Here is a 15237-nt window from a genome sequence, read left to right as displayed (position 1 = left end):
CCTGCTGAACCGGATCCCCCGCACTGGGAGGCCTGCAGCGCACACACCGGAGGAGATGGGTACTGCGGAATGTGCTTCCTGCCCTCCCCGCTCAGGGGCCAGTGCTGCACACAGGGGCATTTCTCCAGCCCTCCATTCCTGCCCCACTCCACTCCAACTACCCCACAGGGTCTACCCTTCCCCACTCACCCTGGTTAATGGAGACCCAGCTAGAGCACCTTGTAAATTAGGGGTGGGGAGCGTCCGGCCCTCGGGCCCTTTAAGGCCTGCGAAATCATTCGGTCTGGCCCTGCCAAGGCATTAGGGGTGAGTTAATTAAATGTTTGACCAAATAGAGCAGGCTAATTTTTAAGTTGATAATTTTGTATGGCCCATGAATGATGTTAATAAATACCCAAATGGCCCTTGGCAGCAAAAAGGTTCCCACCCCTGTAATGCATGCGCGTATCCAGGTTAAACGTTTGCAGCTGTGGCCACTGTAATTCAAGATTATCTTCGGTAAGGTTAACCTTGTTCAGCCTCAGAGCAAAATTGTATTCACCTGCGGCTTCCCACTGGGACCAATCCAGTTTATAAGTTAAGCCCAGCCCAACCCTGACCTGGTCCGGTACCTCAGTTGGCTCCAGTCCAACTCCAGCGGTTTCTGGACCCAGTTCTGTAAAAGAAAAGCCCCGATAATGTCTGAAAGCTCATGACACTAAAGCCACAAAGCTAGGATCACGGAGGGACTTACCCCCACCTCCTGCGGCAGCGAGAGGATGGAGAGCTCCGTGCTGAACAGGTACCCACCTCTGGTTGTCTCATGCCTCTGGGGACAGTTGGGGGCGGGGGGCTCCTTCAGTTCCATCTTTTTACACCAGAACTCTTAAAAAAATCAACGGAGGCACATTACACTTTTTATGAGTTTATTTGAGCAAGAATCCATTCTTATTGGGCAGCATTCAACCTAGCAGATAGAAAGGAACTCCAGGGAGCTATACAAAATGAAAGACTTTTACAGGCAGAAGGGAGTGGGAACAAGGAACAGAAATGGTTAAAAAGTCATTACAAGGTTACTTTCCTTTAGGAGTGGCAGGAGTCTACCAGGCAGATTATCCAACTCGTGCTGACCAGGCGATTCCTGACTGACGGGTTTAAGATTCCATTTCCCGGGAAGCCACACTGTAATTAAGCCTCAGTTTGATGACATAGAGCCTAACACAAGCGACTCCATTTGGGGCCTGTTGGCTTGTTTTTAACAGTTGTTAAATGTTTGTTTTGGGGGCAGTACATTTTTGGCTCCGCTGTATTCCTATAAATAATTTTGCATTTCCTCGAATGCCCTTTCCTAACATCTGTTGGTTTATTGCTCTGAGCACAGAAAATTATGATCAGTTTAGTTGCTCTTAATACAGTTTGAGACTTGTTCATCAGAGAATGGAGAAGGTTAAAGCTTTTCAGAGCTAAGCAGCGGAGAGATCAAAGGAAATCCCTATTTCACATCATATAAAGTGTAACTTATCTTTAAACATCAGAAATGGACATTTGGAATTCGGGTTTTTATCATAAAAATGCTTTCTTGCTTCTGAGAAAACAAGTTAGTTACTCAGCCACAGCCCACATTTGTGCCAAGAAATGGGGTGGGATTGAGAAGCAAGGCCTGTGATCTTCCTTTGCCTCTCTAGTGAGTCTCATTCATCGGTTTGATGACTATGTTTTAATGTCTTTTCTGGGCCAGGCATGTGCTCAATGCTGGGGATCTATTGGTGACTGAAGCCGGCGAGTCTCTGTCCTCATATAGCCTGGCTGGGAAGACAGGCGATTACCTCACACGGTAGGGAGTGTTACAGCTAAGGACACAGACACCGAGTGGCGGGGGGGCCCGTGGGGGGACACAGCCTGTCTAGGCATCCGGGACGAGCTCTGTAAATAAACACCTGGGGACAAGCAGAAGTGAACAAGTGAGGCATGGCAGTGGAACAGCATGGAATAAGGACAGGAGGTGAGGACAGATTGGTCCTGAGCAGGAAGGGAATGAGAGGAATTCAGAGTGGGTGGAACAAAGAATGGAAGGTGACATTGCCAAGAAGGACAGCTGAGCGGGAGGCAGCAGCCAGGGCGCTCAGGGCCTTGTAAGCCAAGTTACACCGCAGGAAATCACCGCAGGGTTTCAGGTGGAAGACTAACCTGATTGGATTTGTGCTTTTGAAGATGCTGAGAGTTTATCTGCAAAGGCTGTCTCCCCCCCCCCCCCCCCCCCCCCCCCCCCTCTCTCTCTCTCAGGAAGGAACAATACATAAGTGTGTATAGGCATTGACCATCTCTGGAAAGACACCTAAGACGGGCACAATGGTTGCCTCTGGAGGGGAGTGAAGTAGAAGGAGACTGACTTTCCCACCTACTGAATTATGTGACTACATTATCCAATTTAAAAGTGTTTTTCAATCTGAGCATTAAAGATTTTCTTAAAGGAGACAGAATCCAGTTCTTAATCCTGTCCTTTTTCCATCTATTCTCAAGATAACAGAGGAATCCCATTGCCATGTTCCCAGGGCATCTGACTGTCTAAACACTTGCTGTGACAGTCTCAAGACTAAGAAGTCAAGCATTGAAAATTCTTTCTAACAATGAGCTGAAGTTCATGTTCCTAGAATTCTGCCCTGCCAGAGTGAAGCAGGCCGAGCCTAGACACCCCGGGCACTGGGTGACCCCCCACCTGGAGACGAGGATGGGAGGAGGAGGGGTGAGGCCCTGCCCCAGAGACAGAGAGGCAGCAGCTATTCTCCAAGGAAACCCTGCCATGGAGGAAAGACGACCAGATGTTGCCATATCCTCCCGGGGATGTTGGAAACAGATCATTTATTTTAAATAGCTCAATTGAAAAATGTTGGCAACGAAACCAACTTGCTAAACAGCATTTGGGAGGCTAGAGTGGAGGAGCTGTGCACCTCTATTCTCTCTCCAGGGCTGTGCTTTGGCCGTGGTTCTGTGCCTTGATGTCCTCACGGCTCTGGCTTATGGTGCATACCTATGGCTACACCTCTCACCCAGGGCCAGTAACAGCTCCCCCTCCTGTTCCTTCAGTCTAGGGGTGATGTGGTGTCCCACCGTTCCTAGTCCTGGTTTCCTTACCATTGCCCACACCTCATGTGTGGTCCCTTCATTAAACTCTCTTCAATTCTCCCCATCTCCTTCCTGCTGGACACTGTCTGATGTGCCCTTGCTGTGGACAATCCTGCTCTCAGGTGTGACAGTGTTGGCTTTCACCTCGAGGCCAGTCAGAGCACTGAACCGCCCAAGCCACAGTCATCGGTTCACATACAATTGTTCCAATTGCACAGACTAATAGTACTAAGTAGAAGCTATCAAGAAGTGCTATCTATTCCCTTGGATTGGAGCCTGGGGGAGTATAAATTTGGAGCCTCCAGTAGCTATTTCGCGAAGCCTGAGGGAAAGACCCAATGCCAAAGAAGGCAGAGTCCAGCAGTGCCCTTGTTTGAGTCCCTGGAACTAAATCCACTTCTCAGTGTCCTTGTCACTGAGACAATACGTTTCTTTTTTTTTTTTTCTCCTAAAGTCAGTTTGAGTTAAAGTTTCTGCCACTTGCATCCAAAAGCATAATTTATCCAAAAAATCCCCCAAAACTTGTTATACTTTACACAAATGTCATTATACTCATTGATTTAACTAAGCATAAACCAGTCCTGTTTCATCTTTGCACTAGCTTCACACTAATGCAGTGTAGGTAAACCCACACCGGTTTCAGCAGTGACAGCAGCTAGAGAGTTGGTTTGCCATCCACCAACTTCCAAAGGGAACCAACGGGGGTAGAGCAGCATCTCTGCAGGCATTGCTTCCCGTGCCAGGAAGAACACCTCCCAAGCCATCATCCTGCCCACTTTGACACTTGACAATAGCAAAGAGGGAAAATCTTCATCTGAATGAATGGGAAGATTGATGTTGGCAAGGCAACCAATTGAAGCCTGGTGTTTATTGACCATTGTAAACAAATTATGAATTTGTGCCAGTAACCACAATATAGACAACTAGGCATAATAAACCTTAATTCTCAAAGAGATCATGTAACAAATAACCCAAATAGCAAATAATCTTTGTGGGCTCCAAGGGTGTCAATTAAACTAGACCTTATTCTATTCATTAATTTATTCAAGAGTTTGTTGAGCGAATGTCGGCCTAATTCAGTACAGGGATGCCAAATAGTTCTCATTTCTTGTACTAATGTGGTTGTGGCTGCTCAGTGTGCTGTGTCGAGAAAGATTGTGGTGCCAAATCTGGGTTCAACAAGCATGAATATCATAGTCAGTAAAGGTGTCTTCTGTAGAAGAAAGGACTGCCCAAGGTTTTGTCATCCTTTTGAATTGAAAAGCGCCTCATCTAGAGTGAGGAGTCGATTTGGGGTAAATCACTTCCAGTCTTTATTTCCTCAAATTTGTAACATGGGGAAATTGATCTAAATAACTTGTAAGGTTCCTCCTTCCTTCCTTCCTTCCTTCCTTCCTTCCTTCCTTCCTTCCTTCCTTCCTTCCTTCCTTATGTACTTATTTATCCATTCTAATTATTTGTTGGCTTATGTGTGGCAGCTATGGTTGAAATTTGTTTTTGTGTTTGGGGTAATTTTCCATCTCATGAATTCAGTTCCCTCTAGTATAGAAGCCAGAACCTCACTTTCCCAGCCTCCTGTGTAGCAAAAATGCAACCGTGGAATCTAGGTCCACCAATCAGGCACATCTGTTCTGAATTTGTTTGGAAGCTGGTGATGGCGAGAGGCAAGGCTGCACAGAATCCAGTTGGCCAGGGTGAAGGCAGAGACATCCAGTTTGTCGAAGCTGCACTCACAGAGGGCCCGCTGGCAAAGTCCAGTGCCTGGCTATGGGGCAGCCCAGGGGAGGGGGCGGGCAGGTGGGCAGGCTCTGATGGCTTCACTGGAGCAGCTCTGCAGCGCAGATGGGGACATTGATCCGGTGGCCAGCTTCCAATCCTTCATCTGTGGGCCTCCTTTAGTGACCTTTAGATGTTTAATTCTTTTAAAAATAAAATCATTTCACTGCTGAAATTAGCCAGAGTAGATGTCTTTGTTCTGCAGAAGCTCAAATACTTATAATCAAGACTGAATACCATCAAACAGATTTTTTCTCCTTTAACAATGAAAAAAAATTAATTCTCATTTATGAATTATAAAGTGTATGCTTAGCTAATAGCTTGCAAAATGTATTTTGTTGCAATTATTAGCAAGGTAATTGTTTTAATTTGCATCACAAAGGGAGTTTTTTCCTCACTTTTATCTCTTGATTTTTCTCAGTGCACTATAGAACATGTAATTCCTTCAGTGTTTATGGTTCACAGATTTACACTGAGAGAAGGACCCCTCTTCTTATCATTGCTAGCATGGCTTTCAAAGAGTTTGCAGGAGTGTTTTGGCTAGGTTTCTAAAGTTTAAGTAAGTCCTTGAATTATCTAATGATTAGAACTAAGTATCTTATGAGGTTGTATGTCTGCAGCAAAGAAACTCACTTGACTAATTGCCTTTATGAGAGTTTCTTAAGAGGATTTGAAATTTTTACCCCAAACTGTGTACAAAAAAGATCACATTGCTTTATTTTCTTTAATCAATTGAAATTCCACTTCACCCTCCAGCCTACTGTAATTGGCACCAGCCTACTGCTATTGGCTGTCCTCTCCTCAGTTCTTGTCAGTAAGAAAGATTTCAAATGAGTGACAGACAGCAAGCAAAGCAAGGGAATTTATTAAGGAAGCAAGGCAAGCAAATTTATTAAAATAGTAGAGGCCCGGTGCACGAAATTCATGCACAGGGGTGGGGTGTGTCCCTCAGCCCAGCCTGCACCCTCTCCAATCTGGGACCCCTCTATGGGCAGTTGGACATCCCTCTTACAATCCAGGACTGCTGGCTCCCAACCACTCGCCTGCCTGCCTGCCTGATTGCCCCTAACTGCTTCTGCCTGCCAGCCTAATCATCCCCTAACCACTCCCCTGCCAGCCTGATCGACGCCTAACTGCTTCCCTGCCATTGTGGTCGCCCCTAACTGCCCTTCCCCTGCTGGCCTGATCACCCACAACTGCCCTCCCCTGCCGGCCATCTTGTGGTGGCCATCTTGTGTCCCCATGGGGACGGCCATCTTTGACCACATGGAGGCGGCCATCTTGTGTGTTGGAGTGATGGTCAATTTGCATATTACCTCTTTATTATATAGGATATACTTGGCATAAAGTCCAAGCGGGCAAGTCAGATGGTCTGAGCGCATGCCCCGTGCAGGATCAAGGAGTTTTATATCCTTCTTCCTATAGGTTTCAACAAGCAAAGCAAGAGAATTTATTAAGAAAACAAGGCAAGCAAATTTATTAAAATACAGATATCTTGGGTAGCAGATTAGGTTTCAGTCTCCCTTTTACTTTGTTGTGGTTTTTCTTGGGATGTTTGTACATACACCTGGTCATCTTGTTTGGCAAGTCCTAAGGCAGTTGACTTCTTTGTTCACTGAGTGAGATAAAACTCTACCTTTTTAGCTCCCTCCTCCCCTCCTCCTGCCTTCTCTTCTATGGCTAAGGGAAGAGGGGTATTAACCATTTGCTCTCAAGTGTCCTGGATTGGGGAAGATAAGGTCTTGAGATTCATAAGCTGGATGCAAGCTGCCCCAAACTGATTGGCCTTACTTAATTTTCTTGTCTCAGTGTGCCTATTCTACTTGCCCTGGGTTACTGACCTGTCTCATTACCATACTGTTAAAAAACATGCTTTTAGGAGTCTGCCTCAAAGTAGGCTAAAGGGGCTTTGCTTCCTTCATATTATCCACCAACAAACCATCTTCTCATTCTTTGAAACATAATAGGTATTTTCTTGATTTTTATGCAAAAGTGTTATTCACATATGAATTTAAGCTCTTTCTCTGGGATCTGATTGTTGATCTTAATCTCTTCTAGTATTGAGATTTTGGAGCCTAAATATAAGGGGATTCTTCCTCCTCTTTTTCTATCAACCCTTCCTCTGCTAAGGACAAACAAATTCCTAGGGTCTTGCAGCAGAGCAAAAACTGGGTGCAACTTCCGATACCAGCCACAATAGAAAAGTTGGTATCAGATTGCCCTCCCACTTTAAATAACTATAATGCTGGGCAAAATGTATGAAGTAGTGGTATGTGGGCATTAGACAACAGGCAATCGAGAGGCGTAATCCTTGAGAGGAGGAAAACACACAAGGTGAACTTCTCCTTTAACCCTGTGAAAAGTTCAATACTAGGTGAAAAGAAAAATCTGGTTAGAGTCATGTTGCAAATCAAGGCACAGAGAAGTAGAGCCCAAACAGATGCAGTGGTTTTTCTAGGTAGAGAGGAGATAGATCAGAATTCAGGGATGCTGAGGCTACTGGAATTGTCAGGTAGGGCAGCTGAGAGGAGAGAGGCCCAGAATTATGTAGCGAGCTCCTTGAATCTTGGCTCAGTCCTAAGCTGCACATGTTCAGGATGAGGATTCAAGGGTTCTGACAGAGAATAACTACTTATGAAGTGTGAGCTGAATAAGGATTCCAGAGATAGTTCTGTTCTGATAAACCAGAGAGTAAAGATTTCACTAAAAATCCACAGCAGTTAGCTGAGACTCCAGAATAACCAAACATCAGAAATAATGCTACGCTAGCCCCCAGGATAAGAACTTTAGACCTGCCCTAACAAAGCCTAAAAGCAAACCCTGAAAAAGTCTAAGTTGCACATAAACTAACTGCCAGCCAGAACAAAACTCAACACTTAATAAAGGAAGGCCCTCGACAAAACTGCATCCCAACTTTGAGCACATAGTAACAAATTACTAGATATAGAAAGAAGCAGAAAAACATGCTACATATTCAGGAGAAAAAAATTCAATAGAAGCAAATTCAGAGGTGACAAAGATGTTGAAATTAATAGACCAGTACTTAAAGCAACTTTTATAAATATATTCAAGAATGTAAGAGAAAATATTCATACATTTTGTGTCAATTGGAAAGGAATCAAAATAAGGAAATGAAAACCATAAAGAAAAGTAAGTTCTCAGAGTGGAAAATACAATATATGAAGACTTAAAAAAAAAAATCACCGGATGGACTTAACAGATTTGATGTTGCAGAAGAAGAGTTCAGTAAACTTGAAGAAAGGTCAAAAGGAATTATGTAAAAATTTTAAAAAGTTATAAAAATAAGCACAGTCTCAGTAACCTGGAGGACCTTACCAAGAAGTCTAACATATTTGCAATTGTAGTCCCAGAAGAAGAAGAAGGAAAGACTGGAACAGAAAAAAAAGTTTGAAGAAATAGTAACTGAAAATTTTGAAGTTTGATGAAAAATAACAATCTGAATATCTTAAAAATCTCAATATATTCCAAGTAGGATAAACACACAGAAAATTCTTTCTAGTCATGTAGCCTAATTGCTGAAAATAATACAAAATTCGTAAAGGGGGGGGGGGGATATCACCTACATGGGAATAATGATTAAAATAAGAACTAACTTCTTATCAAAATCAATGTAAACCAGAAGATAAGGGAATAACATTTAAAGAGAAAATGGGAGGGGAAAAACTCTTCAACCCAGAATTCTATATCCAGAAAAAATATCCTTAAAGTAAAAATAAAAACAATTCCATATAAACAAATGCTGAGAGAATTCATTACACTAGACTGCAGCATAGGAAATATAAACAGAAGCTCATTAGGCTGAAATAAAATAATAACAGTCAGAAAGTTGTATCTACACAGAGAAATGAAGAACACAACACCAGAAATGGTAAATATAGTAGGTATGTTTCTTGTTTATTAATTTGTTTAAAAGACAATTGACTATTGTAAGTAGAAATAATAAGGTAGGGAGTTTGTAACATATATAGAAGTAAAATATATGACAATAATATCAGAGAGGACAGGAGGAAGAGAAGTATATTGCATAAGTATACTGCATATATGTGAGGTGGCATAATCTTAAGTCATAGTAGACTAAACTAAATTAACATTGTATTTTGTAGTTTTTCAAAGAATATGCCAATAGAGGAGATAAAATGTAATACTAAGAAATACTTGTTTAACACAAATGGAGGCAATAAAGAAGGAACAGCAGAAAAAGGACAGATGTGTCAAGTGGACCACAATCAGCAAAATGATAGTCAAATCCAGTGGTATCAATAATTATATTAAATGTAAATGGAGTAAATACTATAATCAAAAGACAGAGATTGTCAAGCTGGATTAAAACAAGATCCAACTATATGTTGTTTATAAGAAAAACACTTTAAATAGAAAGGTACAGATTAATTAGAAGGAAAATTATAAAAAAAAAGATGTGCCATGCAAATCCTAATATATATAAAGAGGTATGTGGCGTCACAACCGAATGGGTGACGGGTCACCATGAAGTGAATGGAGCACCCAGCCCCCGAGCCGCTCACCATGAGGTGGGGCTGGTGGCGGGATGGGACTGGCGACTGTTGAGTGGCAGTGGCGGGCTGCTTCGTGGGGTGGTTGTGAGCTTAGCGGAGCAGTCACCCAGGCGGCAGCGAGTTTCTCGAAGCAGTGATGGGGCAGGGGGAGTTTCCTGGAGCGTCCAGCAGCGAGCTTCGCGGGGCAGCAGCAAGCTTCTCGGAGCAGTCGAGGGGTGCGGGGAGCCTCGCAGAGCAGTCGAGGGGCCGCGAGCATTGCAGAGCATCCCGGGGTGGGGAGCTTCATGTAGCGTCGCAGGGCGGCAGAGGCCAGCGACGGAGGCCAGGCTAGGCCTAGGGACCCTAACCCCGCACGATTTCCTGTGCGCTGGGCCTCTAGTACATATAATAAGAAAGCTAGAATGGCAGTATTAATAAGACGCAGTAGATTTCAGAGCAAAGAATATTACCAGAAATAAACAGGGACATTTCTTAACAGGGTCAATTTATCAGAAATACACAACAATTTTAAATGTGTATGTACCTAATAACAGATCTTTAAACTACATGAAGCAAAAACTGACAGAACTAAAGGGATCAGCAGACAAATCCACAATCACAGTTAGAATTTTTAATACCTTTCTCTTAGTGCTTGATAGAAAATTTATACACACACACACACACAAAAAAAAAAATTTAGTAAGGATCTAGAAGGCCTGAGTAACACTATGTCTAATTGACATTTATAGAACAGTATGCTCATCAACTGCAGAGTATACGCTCAATTCGCCCATGGAACATACACTAAGATAAAGCACAGGCTGGGCCATTAAACACGTTTCAGTAAATTTTACAGGATTAAAATTATACAGACTTAGTTCTCTGATTAAAAAGAATTAAGTTACAAGTTAATAACAAAAAGTTATCTGAAAACTTTCCAAATCTTTAGAAATTAAGCAATTAAGTAACCCCATGGATAAAAAAATAAATCACGGGGAGGGGGAGAGTTCAACCATAGGACCTGTATGCATGCATATAAGCCTATCCAACGGTTAAGTTCAACAGGGGATTGGGGCATGCGTGGGGAGAGGGGTGGGATGGGAATGGGGGGATGAGGACAAATATGTGACACCTTAATCAATAAAGAAATTAAAAAAAAAAATAAAAAATAAAAAATAAAAAATAAATAAAAAAAAAAAATAAAAAAATAAAAAAAAAAGAAAAAAAAAAAAAAAAAAAAAAAAAAAAAATAAATAAATCACAAGAAAAAAGTTTAAATATTTCAAGCTAAATAGTAATGAAAACACAACATATCAAAATATATAGAATGTAGTTCATGCAGTGATTAGAAGAAAATTTATAGCTTTAAATCTTTAATAGAAAAGAAGAAATGTCATTTTTATTTTTTTATTTTTTTTCCATATATTTTATTGATTTTTTACAGAGAGGAAGAGAGAGGGATAGAGAGTTAGAAACATCGATGAGAGAGAAACATCGATCAGCTGCCTCTTGCACATCCCCTACAGGGGATGTGCCCGCAACCAAGGTACATGCCCTTGACCGGAATCGAACCTGGGACCCTTGAGTCCGCAGGCCGACGCTCTATCCACTGAGCCAAACCGGTTTCGGCAAGAAATGTCATTTTTAAATTAGTGACATAAGCTTCTACTTTAAGAAGTTAGAAAAAATAGAAAATTAAACCCAAAGCAGGTAAGAACAGAGATCAGAAAAGGCAGAGAACACTAGAGAAAATAAAGTTATTTCTTTGAAAAGATTCATGAAATTGATGCACCCCTAGAAAACTGATCAAGAAAAACAAATTCACAAACTACCAATACCAGGAACGAAAGAAGGAATATCAATTCATATACTTCAGCCAGTAAAAGGATAATAAGGTAATTGTATGAAAAATTTTATTCCAATGAATTTGACAACTTAGATAACAATAAATTTCTTGAAAGATACCAATACTGACACACACAAAAATGAAAATCTGTATAGTTACATGTGTTAAAGAGACTGAATTTATAGTGGAAACCTTCCCAATGAGAAAATTCTAGGCCAGCTTTACTCTACTGGTGACTTCATCAGACACTTCAGGAAGAAGTAATATATATCTTATACAAACTCAGAAAATATTTAAAAAAGGAAATACAATTCATTTTATGAGACCATCAAAACCCTGATGCAAAAATAAGATAAGGACATTACAAAAAAAAAAACCACAAAAAACAAAAATTGCAGTCCAATATTCTTCATGGAAGTAGATTTTGAAAATCCTTCACAAGGCATTAACGAATAAAATCCAGTAATATAGAAAGTAAGATGTCCTGACTAAGTGGATTTATCCCAGGAATACAGGGTTATTTTAACATTGAAATATTAAGCAATACAATTCACTATTTAACAAAAGAAGAAAGTGTGATAATCTTAACAAATGCATAAAAAGCATATGATAAAATTCAACTCAGCAAACTAAGGTGAAAAATTTGGCAATATGATAAAGACTTTTTATGAAAACTCCAAGATGATTATGAATTAAGTTTGTTGGAATGTTAACAAACTTAAAAGCATCATTATAAAGCAGTATTATACATAATGTCCCCAATCTGAAAACTACCCTAGTGTCTAACAGGAAAATTAAGATACAAATTGTAGTTTATTCATACAGTGAAATAATCCTCATTAATAAAAAGAATAAATTACCAATATATACAACATCAATGAGTTATAAAACATTATGATAAGTAGAAGATGCAAGGCACAAAATTGTACATACTGTATGCTTCTGTTTATATGAAGTCCTAGAACATATGAAATTCATCTATGTTGATAGAAATCAAAATGGTGGTTTTCTTGAGGATGCTAGCATCGGAAGACATGAGAAAGTTTTCTGGGGTAACTAAATGTTCTGTATCTGTACAAGTGTGTGGGAATATGGGTTACACAATTGTCTGCATTTGTCAAAACTCAACAGGCTATGCATTTAATATCTGTACCAGTACATTTCATTGTATACAAATTATAGCTCAATGAACTAAATTAAGGGGGAAAATCTTTACTAGATGTACCTCTGATCTTTGGTCCACATTAGTTTTCTAAGGTCACATAGTAGAAAACCTTTTTTATATTTCACTCTCACACACACACACACACACACACACCTCTGAAGCCATCTCAAATCTAAGTCATCCTTAAGAAAACACCAATATCTGGATCAAAACCCTGGAGACTGATTCAATTTGACCAGACATTGCTCTTTAAAAACAACAACAAAAAACTCCACAGGAGATTCTAATGTACACTTAGGATCCAGAATCATTGTTTAGATATTGCCACTTAGCTGGGACACAGAGAACTGGAGCTTAATCCTCACTACTCATGGAACTCTTGGCTGAGTCCCTTTCAAGCCTCAATAGTCATTGTCCTACCGGACAAACATGAACCACTCAGGATTTGAAATAGAAAATGTAATGCAGGGGATTGGTTACCCTGGTAATAGAAGCACTGAGAAGCCAAAAAAATATAGTGAGGCAAACATTAGCAACAGCCCAAAGTCACTGAAAAGGATCAATGTCTCAGTTCAAGCACGCTAGCAAGAGGGTCAACTTTTTGTTCTATTCAGCCCTTCAACCGATTGGATGAGGCCCACTCACATTCGGAAGTGCACTTTGCTTTATTTGGTGCACTGACTCAAATGTTAAACTCCTCCAGAAACCTTTGCAGACACCCAGAATAATCTTTAACCAAATGACTGAGCACCATGTGACCCATTCAAGTTGGCACATAAAAGTAACCATCACAGTTGCTCATAGAAAAACCCTAGAATTGTCCTTGAGTTCTCTCTCATACCCCAGATCAAATCAATTAGCAAGTCCAACGACCCTACATTCAAAATATGACCAGAACGCGACCACATTTCATCACCTCTGCAACTACCATCCTAGTCCAAACCCCCATCATCTCTTGTGTAGATGATTGTGATAACTGTCTCTCTGCTACTATTGCCCTTGCATCCTCTTCTCTATTTAGTCAAAATATAGCCATCAAAGTGATGCAATAAAAATGTGTCAGCTACTGTCACTCCAGCATAAAACACTCTAATGACTCCTCAGACCATTTTGAATAAAAAGGTCTTCCTACCACTTCACTCACCTCTTCTCCTCCCAACTTCCCCCTTTACTCATGCCACTTCAGTCACTCTGGCCTTTTTGCTCAATCATGCCCAGCACAGACATCTCAGAGCCTTTGCACATGCTTTCCCTTCTTTTTCAAAGGCTTCTCCCCAGATATTATTATGCCTCACTCCCTCACCTTCTGTAGCTCTCTGCTCAGCTCAAAGGAAACCATATTTAAAATAGCACACTCCATTGCCACCCCCCCAATTTGTCATTGTTTATCTATGTTCTCTGCATTGTTTTCCTTTACAGAACTTATTACGACTGGTACCTAAAACAGTGCATGACACATAGAAAGCACTCATCAATATCCTATATAATAAAAGGGCAATACGCAAATTGACCCTAATGGCAGAATGACCCGGGACGACTGGTTGCTATGATGCATACTGACCACCAGGGGGCAGACGCTCAGTGCAGGAGCTGCCCACTGGTGGTCAGTGTGCTCCCACAGGGGGAGCGCCGCTCAGCCAGAAGCCGGGCTGACAACTGCAAGCACAGTGGCGGTGGCAAGAGCCTCTCCTGACTCCTTAGCAGCGCTAAGAATGTCTGATGGCTTAGGCCCGATCCCCCGGGGAGTGGGCCTATGCTGGCAGGTGGGCATTCCCCACGGGATCCTGGACTACAAGAGGGTGCAGGCTGGGCTGAGGGGAAACCGCCCCCCCCCCCCCCGAGTGCACGAATTTTCGTGCACTAGGCCTCTAGTTTATTTAATAAATAAGTGGTTGAACAAGCTACATAACTAATTAACATCACAAACAAATAAAAGCTGTTGGCTTAACCATTCTGCAAAACTATTACCACACAAGGAGCTGGCTTAAAGCAATAGCTCCTATAGAGATTCATAATCATAGAATTTCCCTTGAGGTAGCAAATTCTTATCCTTCACATAATTATAAGCCAGAATACTATTTACTAATTCCCTTCCCTTCCAGGATTCTAGGAATGAAGATATTAGTAAAACCTCAAACAAACAAAAAAAGAGAGAGAGAGGGAGAAAATGCTCTTTAAATATCAGGCTTTAAATTGCTAGTATCTATTTCTCAAGCCTGAGGGTACCATAGTCAGTGGGAGGTGTGGGATGAGTCAACAACTGTGTACAGTTGTAGAAAGTGGGTAATGAAGTACTGTCCCTTCATATCTCCACTGAGCTTGAAGGAGGTACCTTTATATTGCATCTTTATAGTTACAAAAATAATAACTGTTGTTTAACGAACCTCTACTGCTTGCACAGTACTGTGTTAAATGCTTTACCTTAATCTTCATTTTAGACATAGGGGTAATATATTTCCTTGTTTTATAGGGTAAGAGACAGACACAAAAGTTATGTTCCCTTAAATAAAAAGAAGGATAAAAATCATATTATCATATCAACATATGCAAAGAAATACATTTGACAAATTTCAACATTCATCCTATCCAATAAAAGAGTAATATGCAAATAATAGTAGGGGAAGAAACCAAGATGGCAGCATAGGTAAACACCTAAACTGCTGCCTCGTACAACAATTTCAAAACTACAACTCAAAGACAAAACGGACACCATCCAGAACCACAGGAAGGCTGGCTGAGTGGAAATTCTACAACCAGAAGGAAAGAGAAAAGCACAGTGAGACTCAGAGGAGCTGTAGGAGGCAGAGGTACTGAGAAGCGCGCGTGCGGAGAGA

General features: G+C 41.3%; 1 pseudogene; it reads right to left on the bottom strand.

Annotated features, from left to right (window-relative positions):
- LOC103288121 (translocation protein SEC62-like) overlaps nt 1–9699 on the bottom strand; it is a 57509-nt pseudogene extending 47810 nt beyond the window's left edge.
- Nucleotides 9700–15237: the final 5538 nt, after the last annotated feature.

This window comes from Eptesicus fuscus, chromosome 7 (assembly GCF_027574615.1).
Source record: "Eptesicus fuscus isolate TK198812 chromosome 7, DD_ASM_mEF_20220401, whole genome shotgun sequence".
Lineage (NCBI taxonomy): Eukaryota > Metazoa > Chordata > Mammalia > Chiroptera > Vespertilionidae > Eptesicus > Eptesicus fuscus.
Note: the sequence above shows the minus strand (reverse complement) of the source record. Positions and strands in the feature narration are given on the sequence as shown.